At 44.9% G+C, this 10,644-nt stretch overlaps 1 pseudogene; it reads left to right on the top strand.

Annotated features, from left to right (window-relative positions):
• Positions 1 to 274: 274 nt before the first annotated feature.
• On the top strand, positions 275 to 2,461 carry LOC102874973 (annotated as a pseudogene).
• The last annotated feature ends 8,183 nt before the right edge of the window (positions 2,462 to 10,644 follow it).

Raw genomic sequence — 10,644 nt, forward strand, 5'->3', positions numbered from 1 at the left:
AGTGGTGATGAGGGAAGAGGAGATGAGATGATAGTGGAGGTGGGGGAATAGAAGAGTCTACAATAGAGGTGGAAGTGTGGAACAGGGGATCAGATGATAGTAGAGGTGGAGATTAGGGAAAAGAAGAGATAATAGTGGAAGTGCAAATTGGAGAACGGAAGGAAGTACCAGAGTGCAAGTGGGCTGGGGAAATTGGAAAGGAAAAGATAGTGGAGATGGGGACAAAGGAGAGGAGATTATATTAGAAGTGGTGATAGAAGAGATGATAGTGGAGATGGAGGTGGGAAAACAGGTGAAGAGCGAACAAAATGGCAACCCCCATCCTGCAAGGCTTGTTTCGCTTGTCTAAATCATAGGGACTGTTGGTCACAGCAGCCAGCCCTGGTGGCTCAGTCCACAGCTATAGTTCCAATAGAAACTAAAACCTCCTAATTATGAACCTAAATACAAGTCATAGAAGGAATTGCTATGACATGCTCAGAAAGCAGGATTGGTCATTCATCCAGAATGTTTGGAGCAAGCCATACATCTGGCCTGTACAGTTGGTATTTTTTATGCCTATGTTCCTCCAGAGGGTGATGCTCAAGCATCATCTCTTCCAAAGGAAGGACTGAAACAGAGAACTGAGTGAATAATGAAAAATGTGGCATCACTTTCTAACGTTAGACAGTGCATTGATTTGTGTAAAGCATGGATGCCACGTGGTGCTTGATGGAACCTTCTGGTCAGTTTCGCATCAAGGAAGGATGAGAATAGCTGCTGAAGTGAGTACTAAGACATCTGGCCAGAACGAATTTGTCAATGAAAGTGAGAGTATGTGCCACCATGATGACATTATATTTGCTACTCTTGACTGCAAGAGTGATGAGAATTTTAACCACCATCCTCTCAACTGAGGCACACAAAATAATTATTTGAGGAACATAGATATTGCACTTCATTACTATGAAGTCTTTTTTCTCAGGTCTTAAAGAGTAAACAGCCATGGACATACAGACACCACCCAGGAATTTAATTACTGGAAGTTGAAATGGTGGACTAAACATATTTTAGCTGTCAGGTCAGGCTTTGTTTTGGTGTGAAGAATCTGAGTTTTGATGCTTCTAATGGGACAAGTTTTAAGCAAAGGATGAAGAATTCATATTTGGTGAAGTGCAGGTTTTGTGACCATTCTGACTGTACACCTCCCACCCAGAAACTTCATGAACACTCATGAAATGGAAAAGACATCAGGCTAGTGATCTGCTAACGCCTCCAAAATGATGAGAAGATTAGTTCCTTGCAAGTTTACTTTGCCTTTGTATATGTGATCACTGAGTTAAGATCTTTGTTTTTTCAATAAATAATGAAAATGGAACTTCAATTTAAAAAATGTGGCATCACATTTGTCAATCCAGAAGATAAAAAAATTAGCAAATTTTTTAATGTAATTTTTAATACATTTTTTTATTTTTGTGATTTTAATTAAAGTTTACAGAAGTTAGATTTTCATTCATTCATTGCTGCAGTTTTACCCCCTCCCCTACCCCTAGCTCACTTAAAAAAAATTAATTCATTATTGCACAATTACCTCCCTCTCTCCTCTCCCCTCAGTCCTCTTTGCAATGTACCTCTTATTCTGGGCTGTTGTTGTGCATATAATGTCTAATCATATATTTTTTTTAAATAGTCTTTCCTTCATCTGTTTAAGTGTAATGTCCATTATCTATCCACTCTTATCCTATTCTCCTCCCAAACCCTCATGTCAGACCTTCTTCATAACAGTGGTGCTATGAAGTATTTGTCCTTTTGTCACTGAGATATTTTATTGCAGGATCACCCATGTTGTGTAATGTCTTTTGTCTCCATTGTTTTTTCAGTGCTGCATAGTATTCCATTGTATACCACAGTTTTCCTCTCCATTTGTTTGCTGATAGGCATTTGGGTTGAATATGATGCAAATTCTAAAACAACAGACTTCCCTGAAAAAGTTATGGATATCTTCAATGAAGCTCTCCTTTGTCTAAACAATTCAGACCATGATCGGCTTCATACCTTGGTTACTGAACACTGTTTCCCGGACATGGTCTGGGACATCAAATATTAGTCTGTCCGCTGGAGCTTCGTGGAATCTTTAGAGCCACCACAGGTGGTTGAGGTTTGCAATTCAAGCATGGTGAACCAGGACAACATGTACAGCCAGGTCACCAAACACATGCACACCTGGCAGATTTTGGCCATCTAGAACAGGTTTGGCTGGTTGATTTATAGACAGAAGATGAGTCCAAAGATGTTCTAGAGTATGTGGTTTCTTAAAAGCATCTAACAAACCCTTATGGGAGCTGGAGAGAATGCATGGCAAACCATTCCCCAATGGGCACCACCTCAACAACCTATTCTTAAGATGGTGATGACCCCTGCCTCCCACCTGAAATCATGGGAAGACTATGAACACCCTCAAGGTGAGGCCTACAAACCTTAGCTAGCCTGATGGCAAAAATGTTCCTGGAGTGATGCACTCATGATGCAAGTGATAGAAATTGTAAAATCTGCAATGTGGGAGCCGTGCAATCATCTGTCTCAGTCATGCAGCAGAAAGAACTACTTTTGTTCTCACCTTTCCTGCTTGGGTTTTTTCAGCAATATCAGCCTCAACAACCACAGTAACTGGCTGGGTCCAGGTGGGTGGCTGGTCTTCACAGCCTTGGAATTGTGTTTCTTTTTTTTCTTTCTTTGTACTTTTATTTTTCCATTCATATACATTGTATTTTACCCCTTCATTCATATTGTGTTTCATACAATTATTCCCATCCATTGTGTCTTTCCCCCCTATTATTTACAAAATTCTACTACAAATTCAAACAAATTCTTTCCATTTCCCTCACCCACCCCTCATCAAATTGTACAACCCAATGATTAATACCCCCCTCCCCCTGCACATCCACATCCCTCTGCTTCCACCCCCTCACCCCTCTTGGATCCTTATACTCATTCTACAGTAATGGTTTTATACAATATTTATCCTTGTGGGACTGAGTTAGTTGACTCAGCAAAATGCTCTCCAGTCCCTCCCAAGTTAGGTAATAATTTACAAAATCATTGCTTCTGCGTGCTGCATAGTATTCCACTGAGTGAATATACCACAATTTCTCAATTCATTTGTGTTTGGACATTTGAGCTGTTTCCATATTCTTGTGATGGTGAATAATGCTGCTGTGAACATTGGTATACAAATCTCAGTTTGTGCCCGAGTTTTCATTTTCTCAGGGTATATTCCATGTAGTGGAATAGCTGGGTCAAATGGGATTTCTATGAGCTTTTGAGGAAATGCCAAACTTCCTTCCAGAATGGTTATACCACTTTACAATCCCATCACCAATGTGTAAGAATTCCTTTCTCACCACATCCTCTCCAATATTTATTACTTGCTGCCCTGTCTGTTAACCTTTGCCACTGTTATTGGAGTGAGAGGGTGCCTCACTGTGGTTTTGATTTTCATCTGTCTTATTGCCAGTGATTTGAACCATTTCTTCATGTGTCTGTTTGCCATCTGAATATTTTCCTCTGTGAAAATTTCTTCTATGTCTTTTGCCCATTTTGTAATTGTGAAAGGTGAGAACAAAAGTAGTTCTTTTTGCTGCATGACTGAGACAGATGATTGCACAGCGCCCACATTGCAGATTTTACAATTTCTATCACTTGCATCATGAGTACATCACTCCAGGAACATTTCTGCCATCAGGCTAGCTAATTGTAAGGGAACAACAGGCTTTCCTTGGTCTTTCAGGTACTTTGGGGAAAAAACTTCTGTCAGGCCCCTGGCCTTGCATGCCTTGGGCCAAGAAGGGAGCACAAATATATAGCTGCTTCACAAAACACTGCTGTACCTGGGATATTTTATAGTTATAACAGCCTAATATCTACTAAGAAAAGACTCCCATAATGTCAAGAAAGCTGCAATCCACATCATCCATTATGAAAAAACAAAAGAACTCTTCTCCCAAAAAAGCAGACCCAATACCCCTGATAGAGAGAACCAGAAGAAATATGTTGATGTATAGTTACTTGATCAGCTACAGAAAAACATGCAAATGTGGGAAGAAACAGTGGGAATCAATAAGAGAGCAAATATTTCAGAGACAACAATCCAGAAGAAATATACAGATGAGGAGAAACTTGAACAGATATGGATGAAAACACAAAAGATGGAAGGAAAAATTGATAGAGTAGACAAAAAGGTACAAGAAATTATAAAATCATCACAAGAGAGAGGGTATAGCCAACACAGTACTGGAAATAACAGATAAGAAGGAAAATACAATCCAGAATATTAAGACCAAAATTACAGAAGTATCTTTTCCATTTAAAAAAAATCCTTTATCTGCTCCTAGTTTTTCCTACAATGTTGGAACATTTCTTTTCTAATCATAAGCCAGGGATTATAGTTCGAAATAAAACACTATGAGAATATTGAAACAAACAAACAAACAAACAGAAACAGGATAAGAGTTGATAGTTGAGGTAGGAAACAGGAAAGTAGATGATAGTCGAAGTGGAGGTTAGGGAACACAAGAGGAGATAACAGTGGAGATGGTGGTGGTGGAACAGGAAGGGAGATGAGAATAAAGGTGGAGAAAAAGGAGAGTAGATGATAGTGGAGGTAGAGGTGAGGGAACAAGATGGGAGATGACAAGGAGGTGGGGGTAGGCGAATTAGAGAAGAGATGATAGTGGAAGTGGAGATGGGGGAACTGGAGAGGAGATGATGGTGGAGGTGGAGGTGGAGACAGAAGGAGAGAAGAGGAGATGCTAGTGGAGGTCAAGTTAGAGGAACACTGAGGAAATGACAGTGAAGGTGAGGGAACAGGTGAGGAGAGGACAGTGGAAGTGAAGGTGGGAAACAGGAGAGGAGATGATGGTGAAGGTGATGGTGGAGGAATATAGGAGAGAAGATAACAATGAGGTTTGGAAAAGGAAAGAATATGACAGTAAAGGTGAAGCATGAGGATCAGAAGATACGATGACACTACAGGTGAAGGTGGGGATAGGAAAGGAGGAACACATTGGAAGTGGGAATGTAGGGAGAGAAGAGGATACGAGAGTGGAGGTGGAAATACAGTAGAGGAGATGATAGTGGAGGTGGAGATGGGGGAATATTAGAAGAAAAGAAAGTGGAGGTGGAGGGGAAAATAGAGGAGATGACAGTAAAGTTGAGTTGAAGTGTTAGTGGGAGACAGGAGAGATAACAGAGCATGATTGTGGAACTGGCTGTGAGGAAACATAGGGGGAGATGACAGAGGAGGTAGAGGTGGGGAACAGTAGAGAGATGACAGTGGAGGTGGGATACAGGAGTAGAGATAACAGTGAAGATGAAGGTGGGGAACAGAAGAGTTGACAGTGGATGTGGAAGTGATGGAACAGAGGGGAGATGATAGTGGAGGTAGAGTTGGGGGAAGATGATAGTGGAGGTGGTTATGATGGAATAGGCACTGAGAGTGGAGGTGGAGAATAGGAAATGAGATGAAAGTGCAGGTTTGAGAAAGGGCAAGGATATGACAGTTATGGTTAGGTAGGGGAACAGAGGAGATGGCACTGGAGATAGATACTGAGGGACAGAAGAGGAGACAGCAGAGGTAGAAGAGGTAGAGAAGGAGTAGAGGTGAGAGAACAGTAAAGGAGATGATAGTGGAGGTAGAATTAGGGGAACATAAGGGGAGGTGAGAGTGGAAGTGGAAAACCAGAAGAAGAGATGATGGTGGAGCAGGAGACAAGAATATAATGGAGGTGGAGGTGGGTGAACAGGAGAGGATGTGATAATGGAGGTGAGGGTGGAGAAACAGGAAATGAGACAATAGAGGTTGTAGGGGGAAAAGAAAGGAGATTACCATGGAGGTGGAAGAAGAGGAGAGGATAGTGGAGCTGGGGGTGGGGCAACAGGAGAGAACAAGATAGTGTAGATGGATGTGAGAGGGGATGCCAGTGGAAGTGAAGTTGTGGGAATAAGATAGGAGATAATAGAAAAGCTGAAAGTGGAGGAATAGGATAGGAGATGACAGTGGAGGTGAGGGTACCGGACTGGAGATGATAATGGAGGTTGAAATAGTAGAACAAGAGAAAGAGTGAGAAACTGGAAGTAGAAGAACAGAAGAGGATAGTAGAGATGGAAGTGTGGAACAGAAGGGAAATGCCAATGAAGATGGGGGAACAGGAGACAAGATGATGGTGGAGATGGAGGTGGGGGAATATAAGAAGAGATGACAGTATTACTGTGGATGTGGAGGTTGTGGAACAGGATAGGAGATAATAGTGGAGGTGGAAGTGGTGGAACAGGAGGAAAGATGCCACCAATGAAGGTGGGGGAACAGGAGATGAGATGATAGTGGAGGTATAGGTGGGAGAATACTAGAAAAGATGAGTGGAGGTAGAGGAACAAGAGAGGAGATGGTAGTGGAAGTGGAGGTGTGGAACAGGAAAGGAGATGAGGATAGTAGTGAAGGAACAGTAGTGGAGATGACAGTATAATTGCAGGTGTGAAATAGGAGAAGAGATGACTAGGGTGGTAGAGGTTAGGGGACAGAGAGGGGATGACAGTGGAGGTGGAGGTGGTGGGACAGGAAGGAAGATGACAGTGAAAGTGGTATAAAAGAAAACTAGATGATGGCGGAGGTGGAGGTGAGGGAACAGTAGAGGAGATGAGAGTAGAGGTGTATGTGGGGAACAGGAGATGAGGTCAAAGTGGAGGATTAGATGGTAAGACAGAAGAGGAAGTAACATTGGAGGTGATGGTGGAGGAACAGGAGAGGAAAGGATAGTGAAAATAGAGGCAGGGAAAGAGGAGAAAAGATAGCAGTGGAGGTGGGGTAACAAGAGGCAAGATTACATTGGAAGTGGAGGTGGGGGTACAAGAGAGAAGATGCCAATAGAGATTGTAGTGGAGAATTAGAAGGGATTTTACAATCTGGTAGAGGTGACAAAATAAAAAAAGAGATGACAGTGGAGATGACAGAAGAGAAGATGGTAGTGGATGCAAAGGTGAGCGAACAGCAGAGGATATGATAGTGGAAGTGGAGGTGGGGGAACTTGAGGGGAAAGGTCACTGGAGGTGTAGGTGGAATAAAGGGGAGGAAAAAGACAATGGAGGTGACAGAATTGGAGAACAGGAGATGAAAAGATGGTAGGGGAAAAGGAACGGAGATGACAGTGGAAGTGTGGGAAGAAAAGAGATGCTACTGGAAGTGGAAGTGACCAATAGGTCAGAGAGATAGTGGAGGTAGAGGTGAGGGATCATAAGGAGTGAGGATAGTGGAGCTGGGGGTGTGGAACAGGAAGGAAATGCTAGAGGAGTTGAAGGTAGAGCTGGATAAGAGGTGAGAGAAGAGGTGAGGGGACTGGAGATAATAGTAGAAATTGGGGAAAGGAGAGGAGATGACAGAAAAGGTGGAGTTGGAGGGACAGAAGAGGAAGTGACAGTGTAGACGGGATTTAGATGAGGAGATAAAATGGAGGATGGGGAACAGGAGAGGATGATATTGGAGGGAGAGGTGGAGACCAGGAGAGATGATGAGGCGGAGATGGGGAGTAGGAGAGGAAATGACATTGGAGTTGGATGTGGGGAAAAGGAGAGGAGTTGACAGTATAGGTGGGGGTGAGGGAACAGCAGAGATGACATTGGAGGTGAGGGAACAGGACAGATGATGACACTGGAGGTGGAAGAAAAGGAGAGAAGATGATAGTGGATGTAGAGGTGAGGGAGTAGGAAAGGAGATGACATTTCAAGTGAGGGTAGGGGAATTGGAGAGGAGATGACAGTGGAGATGGCAGAACAGGAGATGATGGTAGAAGGAGATGAGATGACAGAGGAAGTTTAATGGAGAAGAGATGACAATGGAGGTGGAAGTATAGCATAGGAGATCAGATGATAGTGGAAGTGGAGGTTAGGGAAAAGCAGAGGGGTTGAGAGTGAAAGTAGAGATGGGGGAACAGAAGGGGGGTCAACAGTACAAGTGGGGTGGGGAGTTGGAGAGATGATAGTGGAGATGAAGACACAGGAGAAGTGATTACAAAGGAAGTAGAGGTGGAAAAACAGGAGATGAGATGATAGTGGAGAAGGAGGGAGGAAACAGAAGACATGACAGTGGAGGTGGAGGAACAGGAAAGGAAATGATAGTAGGAGTTGTGGCAAGAAAAGATATTGGAGGTGAACTAATAGGTCAGGAGCCTACAGTGGAGGTGAGGGAACAGGAGAGGACATGACAGTGGAGGTAGAGGTGGAGGACAGGAGAGGAGATGGGGGAATACAATAGGACATGCTATTAGAGGTAGAGGTAAGGGATTAGGAGGGATGATGACAGTGGAGATGAGGGTAGGGAATGAGAAGACATGATAGTAGAGGTGCGGGTGAAGGTGGGGAGCAGGAGAGAAGATGACAGTTCAGGTAGAGATGGGTGACAGAGAGATGGCAATGGATGTGGAGGTGTTAGACCAGGCAATGAAGTGACAGTGCTGGTGGAGGTGGGAAAACAGTATAAGAGATGACAGTGAAGGTGAGAGAACAGTAGAGTAGTGCAGACAATTATGGAGGCAAATCTGGGGGAACAGGATATGATATGACAACAGATGTGGAGGTGGAGGAGCAAGAGAGGCGATATTAGTGGAGGTGGAAGTAGGGAATAGGGTTGGAGATGATAGTGGAGTTAGAAGTGTGGGAACCTTAGGGGAGATGACAGTGGAGGTAGGGAAGCAATAGAGGAGTTACGTGGGGTGGAGGTAGGCAATAAAGGGGGATATGACAGTGGAAATGCAGACAGGGGAAGAGGAGAGAGGATGAAGTGGAGGGGGAGGTGGAAGAACAGAAAAGAAAATGAAAGTGGAGTTGGAGGTGAGGAAGAAGAGAGGAGATGATATTGGAGATGAGGGGACAGGAGAGGAGGTGACAGTGGAGGTGTGGGGACAGGAGAAGAGGTGACACTAGATGTGGGGGGGACAGGAGTGTAGGTAACAGTGGAGGTGTGGGGGAGGGAGAAGAGATGACAGTGGAGGTGTGGGGAAAGGAAAGGAGGTGACAGTGGAGGTGGAGATGGAGAACAGGAGAGATGATAGTGGATGTGGGGGAACAGGAGAGGCAGTGACAGTGGAGGTGGGGAGGCAGGAGAGGAGGTGACAGTGGAGGTGGGGGACAGGAGAGGAAGTGACAGTGGATGTGGGGGGACAGGAGAGGTGACAGTGGGGGTGGAGATGGAGAACAGGAGAGGAAGTGACAGTGGATGTGGAGAAATAGGAGAGGAGGTGACAGTGTGGGTACAGGAAAGGAGGTGACAGTGGATGTGGGGGAACAGGAGGTGACAGTGGAGGTGTGGGGACAGGAAAGGAAGTGACAGTGAATGTAGGGGAACAGAAGAGGAGGTGACAGTGGATGTGGGTGAACAGGAGAGGAGGTGAGAGTGGAGGTGGAGATGGAGGAACAAGAGATGACAATGGAGGTGGAGATGAAGGAACAGGAAAGGAGGTGACAGTAGAGGTGGAGGTAGGGTAACAGGAGAGGAGGTGACAGTGGAGGTAGAGATGGGGGAATAGGAGAGGAGCACAAAATAGAAGTGGAGGTGGGGAGATTAACAGTAGAAGTTGGGGTTGGGTAACAGGGGAGATAACAGCATTGGTAGGGTAAACAGGAGAGTTGACATGTAGGTGGAGATGGGGAATAGGTAGGGAGATGACAGTGGAGGTGGAGGTGGGTAACAGGAGAGATGACAATGGAGGTGCATTTGGATGAACAACAGGAGAGGAAGATGATACTGGAGGTAGAGATGGGGAACAGGAAAGGAGATGATGGTGGATGTGGAGGTGGGGAACAGTGGAGAATTTGACATTGGAGGCTGGGATAGGAGAACATGAGGGGATGAGGACGGGGAGGGGGGCCAGGCATAGGTGGGATCATTGGCTAAGGTCACCCAGAGCTGTGTGGGAAAGTGAAGGCAACTCTGGGGGACCCTGTGGGATGCTCTGGTTGTGCTGGCTTCTGTAGGGGCTATAGATAGGGCAGAAGAGGGGTACTACGCACCAGTGAGTGTAGAGATTTTGGTGCCCAGTGATGGCTGACACTGTCCAGTCCCACAGCTCTGCCTGCCTGGCCAAATGTAGGGAAAGATAGTTGATCTCTCACCTTCCTGTCTATGTCTATCCTTATGTCCATTAGCGGCACTTCTACCACACACTCCTGAGCCCTGACTTATCCTGGGCAATCACTCCGGTTCAGGGAGTAGACTGTGTCCCCATAGAGGACTGAAGAGACTCAAGCACTGAGGTGGACAGTTGGTCAAAGTGTCCAAACTCCAGGCAGCAAGAGGACTTTCAAAGACAATATCGCACAGAAAAACCAGCAGGAAGAGGTGCTGGGGACAGGGAGAACGTGCTCCTGGGCGGAAGGGAAGCCTGGAAGCTGCGCACCGGGGGAAGTCACCTTAGATAATAGCGAAGAGGCATCTTTCAGGTACACAGAAAAACCGGTGGGAAGAGGTGCTGGGGACAGGGAGAACGTGCTCCTGGGCGGAAGGGAAGCCTGGAAGCTGTGCACCGGGGGAAGTCACCTCAGATAATAGCGAAGAGGCATCTTTCTTTTTTTTTATTTTTTTCCACTATAATTATATTTTATTAATTTTCATAAACATTT

The sequence above is a fragment of the Elephantulus edwardii genome, unplaced genomic scaffold (genome assembly GCF_000299155.1).
Source record: "Elephantulus edwardii isolate Elephantulus edwardi_28Jun2011 unplaced genomic scaffold, EleEdw1.0 scaffold00352, whole genome shotgun sequence".
In the NCBI taxonomy this organism is placed as follows: domain Eukaryota; kingdom Metazoa; phylum Chordata; class Mammalia; order Macroscelidea; family Macroscelididae; genus Elephantulus; species Elephantulus edwardii.